General features: G+C 41.3%; 1 protein-coding gene and 1 pseudogene across 2 annotated transcripts in view; both read left to right on the top strand.

Annotated features, from left to right (window-relative positions):
• The window catches only part of EXOC6B (exocyst complex component 6B), a 732,384-nt gene that overhangs the window by 692,135 nt on the left and 22,605 nt on the right, over positions 1 to 17,644 (top strand). The gene's annotated exons all lie outside the window — the stretch shown is intronic.
• On the top strand, positions 1,452 to 11,302 carry LOC133074704 (NADH-ubiquinone oxidoreductase chain 5-like; annotated as a pseudogene).

Here is a 17,644-nt window from a genome sequence, read left to right as displayed (position 1 = left end):
ATATCCTGTAGCTGAGTCTTTCCACCCATTCTCCGCCTTTTGGAGAGCATGAAGAAACACCAACAGAAAGCAGACACTAGCACCTAGTGGAGGCAGCGTCCGGTGCCCCCAGAGAGCCACCAGGGGCCCAGGGGAGGCCCTGGACAAGACCGCAGACCAAGGTGTTTGCTGTGATGCATGCAGGGCCTCCAGCACTCTGGCCTCTTGTGATGCTTTCTGACAACCATCAGTCAGCATGCATTTATTGAGCTTCTTTTCTGCCCCACTACACAGTGCTAAACACTAAGAAGACAAACACGGATGAGCCCTAAGGTGCTTTCAGGCTGAAAGGTGAGAGTACCTATGATCTGGCCCTAGAGGTAGGAGGATGAAGGAGGGGACTTTGCTGGTATCCAGAGAAAGCTGATGACAGTTTCTGGATAGAACCCTGTCAGAAGTTCCCCTCCATTGTAGGACTGTGTTTGGTTTCCATCCCATTTGCAGACATGTCTCCAGGCCAGAGAATTCCAGAAGCTTACAGAGGCAGTATATGTGGGCAGTATGGGGCCCCATAGTCTGAGTATCAACAGCTTTTGGTAGAGCAGTGGCTGCTTGATGATTTGTGACCAACTCTCATTTGCCATAAGCCCAATTCCCTGGGAGTCCAGAGCCTCTGGGCCAGTGCAAATGTGCTTGAGGAACATACCTCTGCTGTACCCTCTTGGAATGTGGGAGTGTAATTAGTATTCCAGTATCCAGAGCAGGAATTAATAATTAGTGAATTATCTGTGGCAAGTGTTAAACCTCAAACCAGCTTTTAGAACCCCTTACTCATTTGAGGAGTATTTAGGGAATGTGGACTTTCCCAGCTTTCAGCCAACATAGGACCATTTTAGTAGTATGAGGTAGTAAGGAGGTCCTGAGCCGCCAAGAAGATACAGTCTTCAGCTGTGAAATTCCCTTTGTACTGTGCTTGGTACCACTCTGTGACCGGGAAATAGAAACCTCTTTAACTACACTTGATGCTGAGTATTTCATAGCTAACATGGGCCCAGACCTGTGCCAGGTAGAAGCAGAGAGAAAGATCCTGTCCTTAAGGAACTTATAACCTCCTTGAGGAAGCAAGACAAAAATAATAATAATAATAATTAGGAGTTTAAGATAGGCTTTGGTACTATCAAGTGAGATATTATACCTGGAGCACCTAATAATAATTAGGAGTTTAAGATGGGCTATGATACTACCAAATGAAATATTGTGATGAAGCCTTCTTAAGGGTCTCTTTAGAAAGGGAAGGATCTGGATAGGACAAAGAGAAAAGGGGAGGTATTCCAAATCAGAGAACAGCATGAAGGCATTGTGAGGGCAGAAATGAGTTGGTCAGCTTCATTGTCATTTTCTTCTTCTCCTTCTTTCATCATTGTCATCATCATAACTAACATTTGCTGAGCATTTACTATGTGCCAGGCGCTATGCTGAGTACTTTACCAAGGTAGGTATTATTATTTCCACTTTAATGAGAGGCTGGTATCTTCCCCGGGGCCATAGAAGTGAGAAACAGTGAAAATTCTGAACTATAGCTCCTAGGCAGAATGACTTGGATTTGCCTTAACACCACTCATCTTTATAACTCTGAAGATTTCCTAACCCCCTTCCCTCTGCCCCCAGCCCAGTGTTGTAAAGTGTTTGTTTTTGAGATCCACAAAGGGGACAGGAGAAGGTGTTGAGAAACTTTAGCTGTTAAAGGGGACACTTTCAAGTCAGGAAAGGGGTTAGTCCATGGAGAGGACTAGTTAAGGGGTGACAAGATGATGGTGATTTGCCAGTGCACTGTGGTATCTCTTTTGGGGTTATTTTCTTATAGACATGGGAAAGATCTCAGGTAAAAGAGTAGATTGTTTTTCCCACAGCTTGCCCAGGGTGTTTAAAATGTGGGTGGTCCCCTCCTAAAAACCATTGCTTATGATCTGGCCCTTGAAGGAACTCTGCTCCCAGGGAACAAGCTACATGGACAAATGCTAATCTGGAGAATGTCCATCTGCCCCTGGTTCACAGAGAATATGGACATGATGGCCCTGGGGTCAGGAGAAGAGAGTTGCAGCTTGAATGAAAGCCAGGGGCTCCGGCCAATGTTACATTGAAGCAGAAGTCAGACAATTGCTGTTGCTTTAAAGTTCATGAAGGGTAACGTTTAGTTGCTTTTTAAAAATGTCTTTGAATAGTAATGATACCCTATTAGTGATAAGAGTGTTATTAACTCTAACAATGTGAAATTTTCAAGTGGTTTCACATACTATATCTCTTTTCATACCTTTATGCAATAAATTGAAGAAGGTGTTTTTTTAACAAATTCACATCAATGATTGAGTCACTGAGTCAAAAAACCATAATGATTTGTTTGAGACCTCACAACAAGCCATACTATAACCCAGAGATGATAAACACAAAGATCTAGTGTTGGATAAAGGCTCCCATGCCATCAAGGACTAAAGACGTTATTACTCTGGCCATACAAGGAATCAGAAGACTGAGTTTATCTTTACAAAAATAAAAGAAGAAATTTTTCCATTTGAGGATCTCTGAGAATGACACCAAACTCTCCGACAAGGAGGCTTCTTTCTTCTCCTAATTTCTCCTTCCCACCCAACTCAAACACTAGCTAATGGGCATTCAGATGCTCCAAGTTCAAGGAGATAGAGGATAATGGCTATGGAAGCAGAGTTTGCCATTCTCTACCATCCCAGGTCAACCTCAAATATCTTTGAAAATCCTGTGGAGACTTCCTGATCCATTCCCAAAGGCTCAGAAAGGGATGTAACTTCCTGACATTACTATTCAGAGAAGAAATATTTTGTGTTTATCTTAATTCTAGTCAGAGTGGGCGTGCTTCTTTCTTTATTCCTCTGCATGTTTTTTCTCAAGGAGAGATGGAGATCCTTTTCGTTATCTCTTTAAAAGTCTTGGCCTGGACTGAGTTTCTTCTGTGCCACTTGCCGTGGTATCAGATTCAGGGGGTATTTAAGTCGGCCCATTACGTGACCTGACATTTTTACATCATTTCAGATATGTATGGTGGTGGTATGGATGGACTGATACTCCTTTCTCACTATACTCGCCTAGAATGCTGCCTATTCCCTGGGTACAGGCAAGCCACTGCAGGGATTCCCTATCAGCCAGAAACACAATTGTGCAAATTCTCATCATTTAATGAATTTGATAAATACAGTGTAGTATATTTAAGTACACTTATACAGTGGAGAATACTGTTTAGCAGTCAAAATCAATGAACTAGGTTTACATGGATCAACGTGGATAGATCTTGAAAACATAATATTGAATGAAAAAAGCAAGTTGCAGAATGTTGTGTACAATATTATAATATATATGTAAAATAAAACAGAAAACATTACCATTTCTCTAGTAAAAGCATAAAAACATGTAGGAGATGCATAACCAAATCACGATAGTGGTCTGTCTCCTCCAAGAAGGCAGAAGGGAGGGGGATTTCACCTTTATTTATAATGTTTTATTTCTTAAAAACAAAGGGAGGATCTAAAATGAATTAAATGCTAACAAATTGTTAACATTTGTTCACTAGGGCTAAGATGGACTTTATATTCTTTTTTTTTTTAAAGTAACTTTTTTTTTAAATTAATTAATTTATTTATTTATTTTTGGCTGTGTTGGGTCTTCGTTTCTGTGCAAGGGCTTTCTCTAGTTGTGGCAAGTGGGGGCCACTCTTCATCGCGGTGCGCGGGCCTCTCACTATCGCGGCCTCTCTTGTTGCGGAGCACAGGCTCCAGACGCACAGGCTCAGTAGTTGTGGCTCACGGGCCTAGTTGCTCCGCGGCATGTGGGATCCCCCCAGACCAGGGCTCGAACCCGCGTCCCCTGCATCGGCAGGCAGACTCTCAACCACTGCGCCACCAGAGAAGCCCTATATTCTTTTTTACTTTTTTAATTTAAAAAAAAAAAAAAAGCCTCTCTTTCCTTCTCCTTCACCTCTCTAGGCATCTGACTTGCATTCTGTTCTCAAAGATTTTGGTTCTTCACCAGCTGGTTAAATTGCACCACATAGTAGAAAGCAAAGTGGTCTGGGAGTCAAGGGCTTATGTTCTAATCCCACATCCATTCATAGTAGCTTTGCGTGTAATCATGAAATCTTTCTGGACCTCAGCTTCCTCCTCTGTAAGATGAAAGGACGGTCCTATTCTCTGCGATTCCTCGCAGTTTGCCATTTTAGCAGGCGCATTCCTGCTAAGTGATGAGAATTACTCTCTCTGTCCTGTAGCTGTTCACTTCCTGATAAGGAATTATCTAGATTTAGAATCTCAGAGCTGGAAGGGACATTAATGTCGTTGGTCATCAGTAAGTGTGATTTTTAGAGGAATCCTACTTAGTAGTAGGACTGTCTGCTAGTGGTAGATCCAGGGCTACAGTGCCAGGCGTCCATCTCTTATTTTGGCAGTGTGAAAACCCTTCAAAAGCCAAAGGAATACATCTAAAGCTGGCAAAGGAAAGCAGGGTGGCTAAAGGTATGTTTACTAACCAAGAGGCAGATAATATAGAACAAACCAAAAAGGTTTGGGATCCTGAGTGTTTTTAAAATGCCAGGCATAATTCAGGCAAAAATTGTTCCTCCTTCAGAGGAAAATTCTGAGAAGTAACTTTGTGACAGTTTCTGACATGAGGACAGTTTTAGAAGGAGATTCTGTTAGAAAAAGGAAGGCCATTCATGGTTGTTGGGGATGGGGGCGGAAATGGAGGTGGAGAAGAGGCTCTCTAGGGTTTAGATAATTTCTAAGATTCCCCTGTCTCTCTCAGCCTTAACTGACTTTAGTCACATTGAAACCTGCCACAGGCCCCTGGCCAGCCTGACCCTCTTACCTGTAAAACTCACAGTGAGCAAGGACGAAGGGAAAAGCAGGGCGTGTTATTTCCCTCCTCCATAGCTTAAGCAAAAGGCAGGTGTGAGAACTCAGAGACATATTGATTCGTCTGCTTTTGTTTGGAATGAGAATGGTTATAGGAAGCACCTGCTTGATTCATTCATTTGTATTACTTGCCTGGTCCCTGGAGGAAACCGATTTTGAAAACTCTGCTTTGTGATCACCATTTCGTCTTCCCTGTCCCCCTCCAACACTCAGCCAGCCTTCAGTCCTTCAGTTGGACCCCATAAAGTCAGTAGCCATCCTGTCGTGCTATTACTGCCATCTTAGTCTAGATCCTCATTACCTCAGATCTTCCTGCCTGAAAATTTTCTCCTCAAGTCCATTTAGCTTACTAACAAATTGCTACTGAAATGTTACCACTCCCCATGGCATATAAATTTTTTAAAAAACCCTCATAAGGGCAATCAGCACTCTTCGTAGTCTAACTCAGCTACTGCCCCTTCAGTCTTCCCACTCCTGGCCCTCTATATGCCACCTCTGCTCGTCCAAGTTGTATACCAACAGGCCTTTGAGAGAAGCCCAAAAGGGAAAAGAGGGAAAGGGCCCATCTTGGGGGTCAGACTATCCTGGGTCTAAGTCTTGACTCTATCATTTACTGAATATGTTCCTTTTGGTCCATTCTTTTAACCTTTCGGGGCCCTCATTTCTTCAACTGTAAAACAGAGATACTAACCTCTTAGGCTGTCGATTTTCCTGGAAATTAAATGAAATAGATGAGTAAGTTGCCTGGCCCAGCAGAGTATCTGTCACGTAGTAGGTGTTCAAGAAAGGTCCCATTCCTTCTTCCCTTGAGCACATCTCAGCTACCCCTCTTTCTGCACCTTGGCTTCCACTAGTCTCTGTTTCCTTCCGTCCTCTTCTCTGTTTCATCTAAATTGTGCCCATCCTTTTGAAAGACTAGAACTTGAAATCTTTTGGGCCTCTCCCATCTTTCCTTGTCCTGGATGCATCCTGCACTCACTTCCCCACGGCCCTTCATTTGGCTCTTAAGGGCAAGTCCCGTGCTCAAAGCACTTTTTATCGAATGTGTTTAATTCCACCTATTTCCAAAATGGCCTTGAGGTGACTCATTAAAATGGTACATAAAATATAATTAGGAAAATAGAATTGAAAGGAAGGAAAGAAATTTAATGAAAGGGGAACCAGCAAATATTTACACCAACCCCATGGGGCTGAGTCTCTAGCCTTCCTAGGAGCTAGTGTTTACTTAACACAGTCTTTGGGAGGCGGAAACCTTTTGAAGTTTGGAGCTTATAGAGGGTAAACAAACAAACAAAAAGCAACCCTTGGTGGTTGAGAACTATTTATCATCGAATACCTCTTTAACTGGTCTATTGATTAGCTCCAAAATTTGACAGCGGAATCTGAGTTGCAATTTTACTCAGTCTCCAACCCCTCACGCACAGAACAAAATAGATTTTAAATGCATATCTGACTGGGCTAAGGGTCTTAAGAAGTTAGCCATCTAGTGCTGAGCCTTTTGTCCAGATGCACGCTCATTTCCCAGGCCGTGGAGATTCTAGCTTTTTCTAAACTTATCCAGGGTATAAGGATGTTCCCTGCTTAACTATCCTTTTGATGTCAGATATTTTTTCTTATGCCGATCATGAAGTTCCTGGACTGTAATTTGTAATGACTCATATAAGACAAGACAACTAATGTTTCTAATTTATCCATTTACAAAAGAGAACCCAAACCATTTTCATTATGAATTTGTGATCGTTTTTCCTGCAGATTATCTAACCAGTGTCTCCAAACTTTTTTGATTGGCCACTACTGATGACAAAGAAATCTTGAGGACTCACCCCTAATATATGTATATATATAACAATTTATTAACAAATTGTTAACAAATAAAATTGCCCTCCTCTGCCCCTCCCCTGGGCAACTCAAACAAATAATCTAAAAACAATACTCACCGTAGCTCTACTTCTAATCTCATTATTGGCAATTAGCCTAGCCTATGAATGAACTCAAAAGGGACTAGAATGAACTGAATATGGTATTTAGTTTCAAACAAAACAAATGATTTCGACTCATTAGATTATGACTAAACTCATAACTACCAAGTGTCTTTAGTGTACACAAATATTATTATAGCTTTCACAATATCCCTTGTAGGACTGCTAATATATCGATCCCACTTAATGCCCTCACTACTATGTCTAGAAGGCATAATATTATCACTGTTCATCATGGCAACCCTAATAATCCTAAACTCACACTTCACCTTAGCCAGCATAATAGCAATCATCTTATTGGTGTTCACAGGCTGCGAAGCCACACTCAGATTATCCTTGCTAGTAATAGTATCAAATACGTATGGCACTGACTACGTACAAAACCTTTATCTCCTCCAATGCTAAAATTTATTATCCCTACGATTATACTAATACCCCTGACTTGATTATCAAAAAATAATATAATTTGAATTAATGCTACAACCCATAGCCTGCTGATTAGCCTCACAAGCCTCCTTCTTCTTAACCAGTTTAATAGCCTTAATTTCTCATTAATATTCTTTTCCGACTCCCTATCTTCACCACTACTGCTCTTGACAATGTACTCCTACCTCTGATATTAATATCCAGTCAGTCTCACCTGCTCAAAGAATCACTGAGCTGAAAAAAACCATACATCACTATACTAATCATATTACAAACATTTTTAATCATAACATTTACCACCACAGAAGTAATTCTATTTTACATTATATTCGAGGCCACACTAGTTCCTACACTCATCATCATCACTCGATGTGGTAATCAAACAGAACGCCTCAATTCAGGGCTCTATTTTCTATTCTATACACTAGTCGGATCACTTCCACTGCTAGTGGCATTAGTATATATCCAAAACACCACGGGCTCTCTGAATTTCCTAGTACTCCAATACTGAACCCAAGCATTACCCAACTCCTGATCCAACGTCTTTATATGACTAGCCTGCATAATAGCCTTTACGGTAAAATTACCCTTCTATGGCCTCCACCTTTGACTACCCAAAGCACACGTAGAAGCCCCTATCGCAGGCTCTATAGTCCTTGAAGCCGTATTACTAAAACGCGGGGGCTACAGCATACTACGAATTACAGCGATACTCAACCCCCTGACAGAATTCGTAGCATACCCTTTTCTTATGCTTTCCTTATGAGGAATAATCATAACCAGTTCAATTTGTCTACGCCAGACAGACCTAAAATCACTTATCGCATATTCTTCTGTCAGCTACATAGCACTTGTTATTGCAGCTATTCTCATCCAGACTCCTTGAAGTACATAGGAGCCACCGCTTTAATAATCGCCCATGGCCTCACATCATCTATATTATTCTGCCTAGCAAAGTCAAACTACGAGCGAGTCCATAGCCAAACTATAATCTTAGCCTGAGACCTACAAACTCTCCTCCCACTAATAGCCACTCGATGACTACTGGCAAACCTGACAAACTTAGCCTTACCCCCAACTATTAATCTAATCAGAGAACTGTTCGTAGTTATATCAACCTTCTCATGATCAAATTTTACCATTATCTTAATAGGAACTGACGTAATTACAGCCCTGTATTCTTTTTTTTTTTTAACATATTTATTGGAGTGTAATTGCATTACAGTGTTGCGTTAGTTTCTGCTGTATAACAAAGTGAATCAGCTATACGTATACATATATCCCCATATCCCCTCCCTCTTGCATCTCCCTCCCACCCTCCCTATCCCACCCCTCGAGGTGGTCACAAAGCACCGAGCTGATCTCCCTGTGCTATGCGGCTGCTTCCCACTAGCTATCTATTTTACGTTTGGTAGTGTATATATGTCCATGCCACTCTCTCACTTTGTCCTAGCTTACCCTTCCCCCTCCCCATATCCTCAAGTCCATTCCCTAGTAGGTCTGCGTCTTTATTCCCGTCTTGCCCCTAGGTTCTTCATGACCATTTTTTTTTTTTTTTTTTAGATTCCATATATATGTGTTAGCATACAGTATTTGTTTTTCTCTTTCTGACTTACTTCACTCTGTATGACAGACTCTAGGTCCATCCACCTCACTACAAATAACTCAATTTCATTTCTTTTTATGGCTGAGTAATATTCCATTGTATATATGTGCCACATCTTCTTTATCCATTCATCTGTCAATGGACACTTAGGTTGCTTTCATATCCTGGCTATTGTAAATAGTTCAGCCCTATATTCTATATATATACTAATTCCGACACAACTCAGTAAATACACACACCATATTAATAATATTACACCCTCTTGCACATGAGAAAATGCCCTTACAACCCTCCACATTCTACCCCTCCTACTCTTGTCACTAAATCCCAAAATCATCCTAGGCCCCCTGTATTGTAAATATAGTTTTAAAAAAACACTAGATTGTGAATCTAGTAACAGAAGACTGAGACTTCTTATTTACCGAGAAAGTATTGCAAGAACTGCTAATTCATGCCCCCATGCCTAACAGTATGGCTTTTTCAGGCTTTTAAAGGATAGTAGTTATCCATTGGTCTTAGGAGCCAAAAAATTAGTGCAACTCCAAGTAAAAGTAATAAACCTATTTTCCTCTTTTGCTCTGGTCACACTGCTTATACTAATCATCCCAATTATAATAACTAACACAGATTTCTACAAAAGCAACAAATATCCATCATATGTAAAAAATACTGTCTCATATGCTTTTATTACCAGCCTAGTTCCAACAATAATATTCTGCCACACAGGCCAAGAAATAATTATTTCAAACTGACATTGAATCACTGTCCAAACCCTTAAATTAACACTTAGCTTCAAAATAGATTACTTCTCAATAATATTCGTACCAGTAGCATTATTTGTTACATGGTCCATTATGGAGTTCTCACTATGGTACATACACTTAGACCCTTACATTAATCGGTTCTTCAAGTACCTGCTCCTCTTCCTCATCACCATGTTAATCCCTGTTACTGCCAATAACCTCTTCCAACTTTTTATTGGTTGGGAGGGGGTTGGAATTATATCCTTCCTGCTTATTGGGTGGTGATATGGGCGAGCAGACGCAAACACAGCTGCTCTCCAAGCAATCCTATATAACTGCATTGGGGATATCAGGTTCATTATATCAATAGCATGATTCCTGTTTAACTCAAACACATGAGACCTGCAACAAATTTTTATACTCGACCTAAATCCCTCAAACCCTCCCCCTTATAGGACTCACACTAGCTGAAGCCAGAAAATCAGCCCAATTTGGACTTCACCCTTGACTCCCCTCAGCAATAGAGGGCCTCACCCCTGTATCAGCCCTGCTCCACTCAAGCACAATAGTTGTGGCAGGAGTCTTCCTACTTATTCGATTTTACCCTTTAACAGAAAACAACAAACTTATTCAAGCAATAGCGCTGTGCTTAGGAGCCCTTACCACCCTATTCACACCTGTATGCACTCTCACCCAAAATGACATTAAAAAAAGTGTTGCTTTCTCCACTTCAAGCCAATTAGGCCTAATAATGGTAACAATCGCCATCAACCAACCCTATCTAGCATTCTTACACATCTGCACAAATGCTTTTTTTAAGACCATTCTATTCATATGATCTGGATCCGTTATTCACAGCCTGAACGACAAACAAGATATTCGAAAAATAGGAGGCCTATTCAAGGCTATGTATACCTTTCACCACAACAGCCCTTATTATCGGGTGTCTGGCATTGACAGGAATGCCTTTCCTCACCGGCTTCTATTCTAAAGACTTGATCATTGAAGCCGCTAACATGTCTTATACTAACACCTGAGCCCTGTTAATAACTCTAATTGCCACCTCCCTCACAGCTGTCTATAGTACCTGAATTGTCTTCTTCACACTATTAGGACAACCTCGCTTCTCTCCCCTAACCTCTATCAATGAAAACAACCGCCTCTTAATTAACTCCATCAAACGCCTACTAATTGGAAGTGTCTTTGCCGGATTCATTATCTCCAACAACATCCCCCCAACCACAGTCCCCCTAATAACCATACCCTTACATCTGGAACTAACTGCCCTTGCAGTAATCATCCTAGGCTTCATATTGGCACTCAACATTAACCTGAACACACAAAACTTGAAATTTATCTACCCTTCAAATACCCTTCAATTCTCTAGTCTCAGGATATTTCCCCACCATCATGCATCGCCTACCTCCTTACCTAAACCTATCAATGAGCCAAAAATCAGCATCCTCCCTTTTGGACTTAATCCGACTAGAAAACATTTTATCAAAAACCACATCCCTTATTCAACTTAAGTTCCCCAAACTAATCTCAAGCGAAAAAGGCCTTATCAGACTATACTTCCTATCATTCCTTGTTACTCTCACCTTTAGTGTGCTTTTATTTAATTACCACGAGTAATCTCCATAATAACCACCACACCAATAAGCAGCGACCAACCAGTAACAGTCACCAACCAGGTACCATAACTATATAACGCCGTATTAGATACTGAACAGCTATGAAAGAATAGTCCTACACACACCCTTCTCCCCACCTCAGTTTAAGAAACAGAACATTATTATTACCTTTGGAAGTCTGCTTGTGTGTATGCCCATGTGCATGTACATACTCATGTTACTATCATTAATATTTCAAGGCACAATATGTAGTTAAGCTAAGTAAAGTTCATTGTTCACAGTAGTGGATGCAAATCATGTTTTAAATAGCCTTTTTATAATTTCAAGTTTGGAGGACTACTTTATCAAATCTAATTAGTCATCATTGTTTTTACTTTGTAATGTGGATGACAAAGAGCTTGCACATGATATGGAGACTTGTAAGTTCTGCCATTTTCTTAATGTTTGCTCATACTTACATTGTTAATATTGTCTGCAATTAATGGTGTCTTTGCAGGGGTTTTTTTTTTTTTAATATGAAGTTGAGTATGTAGTTTTTTGTTTTTGTTTTTTTTTTTTAAGATTTATTGATTGATTGATTGCTATGTTGGGTCTTCGTTTCTGCGCTAGGGCTTTCTCTAGTTGCGGCAAGTGGGGGCCACTCTTCATCGCGGTGCGCGGGCCTCTCACTATCGTGGCCTCCCTTGTTGCGGAGCACAGGCTCCAGACGCACAGTCTCAGTAGTTGTGGCTCACGGGCCCAGTTGCTCCGTGGCATGTGGGATCTTCCCAGACCAGGGCTCAAACCCGCGTCCCCTGCATTAGCAGGCAGACTCTCAACCACTGCGCCACCAGGGAAGCCCGCAGGGGTATTTTTATTTTATTTATTTATTTTTTTTATTGGAGTATAATTGCTTTAATTGCAGGGGTATTTTTAAACCACTTATTTATTTTGGCCAGAGAGGGAGGGAGGGTAGTTTAGTTAAAACTCAGTAGTATAGTCCCTAGTCCGCTTACCTAGCAACCTTTAGCAAATCACAATATCCCGAAAGGAAACTGGCCCACGGCTCCCACCTCCTTCTCCTACCACATCTATGGCAGCAGCTCCATCCCAAACCGACACCTGCCTGCCTCCCTGCTTCCCCACCCCAACAAGGGACAACTCAGTCAGCCCAGGGCAGAGGTCTCCCATCCTCCCCTTGAACATGTATGTACAGTATGGTTATTATCACCCTGCAGCAGGATAGATGCTGTCATCAATGAGAAATGGCCTTATAGGACAGTCTGTGACACAATGGAATGCTTGGTGTTCGATTTTTTAAATTTTGGAAATCTTCCCTCAGACACCAACTGATGACAGTGGGAGAGCCTTAAGCCTCCCTATTTTTCTTTTTCTCTTTACCAGAGTAGTCTCAGAGGTGAAAAGTTTAGATAGCAAACCTATAAACCCACATTTATGAGGCAAATAAATATTTTTCAGAGCGACATCCCCTTTCAGGCGGAGCTGCCGATGTGCAATTGGTCTCTGATAAAGAGCTGAATGAAGCTTCCACCCACCTGGCAGCTGGGCTGGAGGGAAATCAGGGAACAGCACAGCCACTGCTTACCCTTTGCCTGCCTGTACTCAGCCGGGGGGAAAAAGAGGAGGAGGGCAGAGCTTTCTGGGAGGCCCCGGTGCCAGCCTATGGAGTGGCCATTGTTGCCAAACTCAGGGATAAGCCAGATCCCTTTAACCTATAGAGATCCAGAGAAACTTGGAACCTCTCCCCACCCCAGTTTCACAGCCTGTGGAACATCCAAAGGCCTCTTTCAGATTTCTGTGAATACCTAGACCTCCAGTCTTCTTGTTTCCTGGGCTCCCCTTTCCACAGTGTAGTTTTTCAGCTTTCTAGATGTGAAACTCAGCCTTTCTGAGTTCAGAGGGGGAGAAAAATCATTCACCCAAGCAGTTAAGAGCACAGTAGATTTATCTAAAGAATGGGATTGAGGGCATGGATGTCTAGGGATTTATATCACATACTACACAGCAAACAGCTTTGAAAAAGTCACTTATCAGGACTTCCGTGGTGGCGCAGTGGTTAAGAATCCACCTGCCAATGCAGGGGACACGGGTTCGAGCCCTGGTCCGGGAAAATCCCACATGCCACGGAGCAACAAAGCCCGTATACCACAGCTACTGAGCCTGCGCTCTGGAGCCCGCAAGCCACAACTGCTGAGCCCACGTGCCACAACTCCTGAAGGCCACATGCCTAGAGCCCGTGCTCCGCAACAAGAGAAGCCACCGCAATGAGAAGCCCGCGCACCGCAACGAACAGTAGCCCCTGCTCGCCGCAACTAGAGAAAGCCCGCGCACAGCAACGAAGACCCAACGCAGCCAAAAATAAATAAATAAATAAATTTATTTTTTTTAAAAGTCACTTATCAGACATCCCAGATCTCCAAAGATGTTTGGGGCCATAATAGCAATAGGAATTCCCTTCTTAACCCTTCTCATACATGTTAGTTAAGTCTCCTCTCTTTAGATTAGCTCCCTGCCTCTCAAGAACCAGAGTAACAAATTCCATCCCCCTTCTCTACCATATGTCTTGGCACCTTGGGGATCTTACAGAGCAAGATATTTCCCCCAAACACGTTTCTCTATTCTAAAAGAATTCCGATGCCTGATGTTAAGATAATGAAGTTTTTGCCATCTCATTATAATCAGAATGGTCTCCTTGAAACCATTTTCTTTCCTTCTTTTCTTTAATTTAGTGGCTATTAGACATTTTACATCTGAGAGAGTTTCAGACTACACTGCCCTCCCTGGCCTGGATCTAGAGGCAAACTTTTTCTGTAAAGGACTAGATAGTGAATATTTTAGGTTTTTCAGGCTATAATGGTCTCTGTCACAACTACTTAACTCAGCTGTTATGGCACATAAACAGTCATAGACGATACGTCAACCAATGAGCATGGCTGTGTTCCAATACTTTATTTACAAAAACAAGTGGTGGCTGTAGTTTTCCTGCCCATGATCTAGAAGAAAGCACATAGCAGCTTTGATGAAAACAAGTGGAGAAGCCTCCAGGCTAAAATTCAATCTCCTTAGCTTGTTAGCATATGAGGCCATTTATCATTTGCTTCATTTGTACTGCTTATTCTTAAGGCAGTCCCCACCTACCTGACTCAAGCTTAGATGCCCTTCTTCTGAACTTTCTTTGCACCCTGTTAGAGTACATCTCAGAGCGCTCACATCACTCTGTATCTGTTATTTACTAGACTGAGTTCCTCAAGACTAGAGATGTCTTATTCATCCTTTCATGTGCCTAGAAGAATGCCTGATACATTGTTGGTACTCAGTTTGTGTTTGTTAAAATAATTGCTGCTTTCTCTTTCCTGTGTTTGCCCAGATTTCTGTGTCAGGAAGTGCTCCTGAGGATATGTGGGAGGCAGACAGATGGTCTTCTCTGAATGAGAGTGACCCAGCACCAGGGACAAGGCGTTGGAGGAACCTTGGGCAATAAACACAAATGAGTCATTAGTCAAGTCCATGCCTTTTGGTGGACTTCCCACAATTGTCCTCTTGATCTGTCCTCAGCTATTGATAGGAGCTGTTATGTTTCCATATCCGAATGAGAAAAACAGACGCTGTCAGTCAGGGGACCCCCAGCCTGAGGGTCTTTTTGCTGTGCTAAACTGCCTCTTAAAAGGCACCTGTGCATTAGTGTTTATGAAAAATACTTTATAATGATGCGATTGGTTTCATCCTGTCAAAGACTGGGAGTGGACCAAAAAAAAAAACGATCTCCTGGCTTAGTGTTCTGTATGTTTACTGTTCTCTTAAGTAAGTAAGTAGACTGTACTTTATATGGTAGCTGTGTTCTGAAGAGGTAGCATATTTAGAATTTTGTCATTTAGATTATATGTTAAGTGTTCCAGAGGAGCATTTTATTTGAAATCGTTTTGCCGTCTAACCTGTTTAACATGAAGATTTCTTCTGGAATGTATATAACGTGCAAATTCAGATTTCCGTAAATCAAGTTTACTTCAAGGACATACCTACTTTGGGAACACAATTCTCTACAGGACTCAGTGTGCCTGTTCAAAAGAAAACATGTAAAGAAAATCACCCCTGGGGGAAAAAGGTATGGCTATTGTCATGAGTCTTTGTGTCTGTCTGTGTGTACCTTCGCTCCTATGGTCCTTTGCTTCCCATGGAATCTTTAAGAGGTGGCTCTCCCTAACATGAGGTAGGCCCCATGCTGCCCGCTAGGAGCCAGCCCAGATGACTCCTTGAAGCCAAACATCTGCTGAATTCCCATTCACTAGTCATAGGATCTTCCCCTGGGACCTTAGAACCAAATATCCAGGGCTGGGTTCCCACTCGTCTGTCATGGCTATTATCACTCTTGTTTGATGTTTCCTTCTTCCTCAGACAACCTTCCTTCTAGTGCTGGTCAGAAGGACCCTAGGTTTGGTCTATTTGGAAAGTTTGTTGCGAGAAACACAAATTATAAGTCCATCCCACCATCTATCCAATGTTGTTCCTATAACATTGTCAGTTTACCTACTTTAATTCTATGTAACATGTTTTTACTGACCACCTGCTAGTAATCTAGCCCTATGCTGGCCCATGCTGTAGAGTAGTCGAAGGAGAAAACATGATCCCCATCCTTGGGAAGCTCCCAGTCTACATGGGTGATGAGGCTCACATCTCAGGAATTAGCGGTAAAGGCGAGAATATATAAAACAATTCTCCTCACCAAAAGTAAGCATGATATGAACTGTTTTGGTAACAAATACTAGTCTAGTAGTGGGAACAAGCTGGGCATTCTTCACCGTCTTTTCATTTTTACTTTCTGAGTTCTGTGGGTAATCCTTTCTGCCTATGAGAACACAGGGGCACCCTCAGGATCATTTGCTTGCATATTAACCTATAATTCTCCTTTACCTGTGAACAACTCATCCATTTGAAATCACTTTCACATCTTCTGTTGGAGAAGTATGTATGTTGATATACATGAACAAGGATCAACGGAGTCCTACTTTATCTTAGTATCTCCTTTCGAAGGTATTTCCTAGAAGTTTGCAATTGTTCTGCTATTCTAATGCTATCTGCACTCTGTCCAGTTAACTCACTCTCTGGTCTTGGACTAGTTTTCATTTTGACTCATTTGGATTTTGCTAGTCTTTCTTAGCTACCATTGCAAAAAAGAAAGTCTGTTCAGAAGTTTGACCTAGCCTTAGGCAAGTACCTTACCCAAAAGCTGAATCAATGAAGATTTTGAAAAATAAACAGCTATGGCGTCTTGGGGAATGTAAACCATCAAGCCATCTCTACCACTTGTCTACTTTGTGATTTTCAGCAATTTGCTCATCCTTTCTGGGTCTTTGTCCTTCCCACTCCCCCACCCGCATGAAATCAGAATTGTAATTTGAGTCCTATTAAGCCATGAGCATGTTCTGAAATAGCAGAAATATATTAGAGACAACTTTAGAACTGCCAAAGCCCTAGTTAGAAGTCATATAGATAAAAGTCATAGAGGAGACAAAAAAAAAAAAAAAAGAAAACAGATATTCCATCATAGTAGCTTGTTTAGTATAACCTGATTCAAATGTCTTTCCTTGTCCTATCCTTTCCCACTTGTACACATTTTTGTATCATAACCAATAATCACATAATTTAAAATTTTTATTAACCTATGTAGTTTATAAGATGTCACATCAACTACTACATGAGTTTAATTCTCCTGTTCTGATAAATACCATAAACAAATAACTCTGTGTTTGAGGTCAAAGCATCATTAATGATTGGTTGAGTTTGCTTTTGATTGAAGTAAGTAGCCATAACATTTATCAGTATGTTCTACTCTGAAAATATCTAACACTCCTCTTCCACCAGTTAAATGATACAATGCCCCCAAACATAATGTCTGATGTGTCCCTTGAAAATGACTTATCTAGTTTACAAAAACCGCATGTATATGAATAAATCAAGAATACGATCATTAATAAGGAATTAGCATCTTTTGGAGTGAGTTCTAGGATTACGGTTAAGTGAGAAAAGCAGAAGTGCAAAAGAGTATCTATTGCATGCTACCCTTCAGGTGAGAAAGAAGAGGATATAAGAAAATTCACAAGTATCTTCTCATTTGTACAAAAGAAGTAAAAGAAGGATAAACCAGAACCCTGCAAAGGGTCGATAGGAAAGATGTAGAAAGAAATGGGGAGAATAGAACAGCTTAGTTGGGATGAGGAGGGAATGATACTTCTGAGTATACTTTTTTATGTAGCTCTGACTCATTCCCCAAAATAAATGATTTAAACCAACCAGAATGTGGTGGGGTGGGGGTCCAAATTGAACACAAGCAGTGAAAAATAAATCT

This window comes from Eubalaena glacialis, chromosome 14 (assembly GCF_028564815.1).
Source record: "Eubalaena glacialis isolate mEubGla1 chromosome 14, mEubGla1.1.hap2.+ XY, whole genome shotgun sequence".
NCBI lineage: Eukaryota > Metazoa > Chordata > Mammalia > Artiodactyla > Balaenidae > Eubalaena > Eubalaena glacialis.
This window is presented reverse-complemented; position numbering and strand designations above follow the sequence as displayed.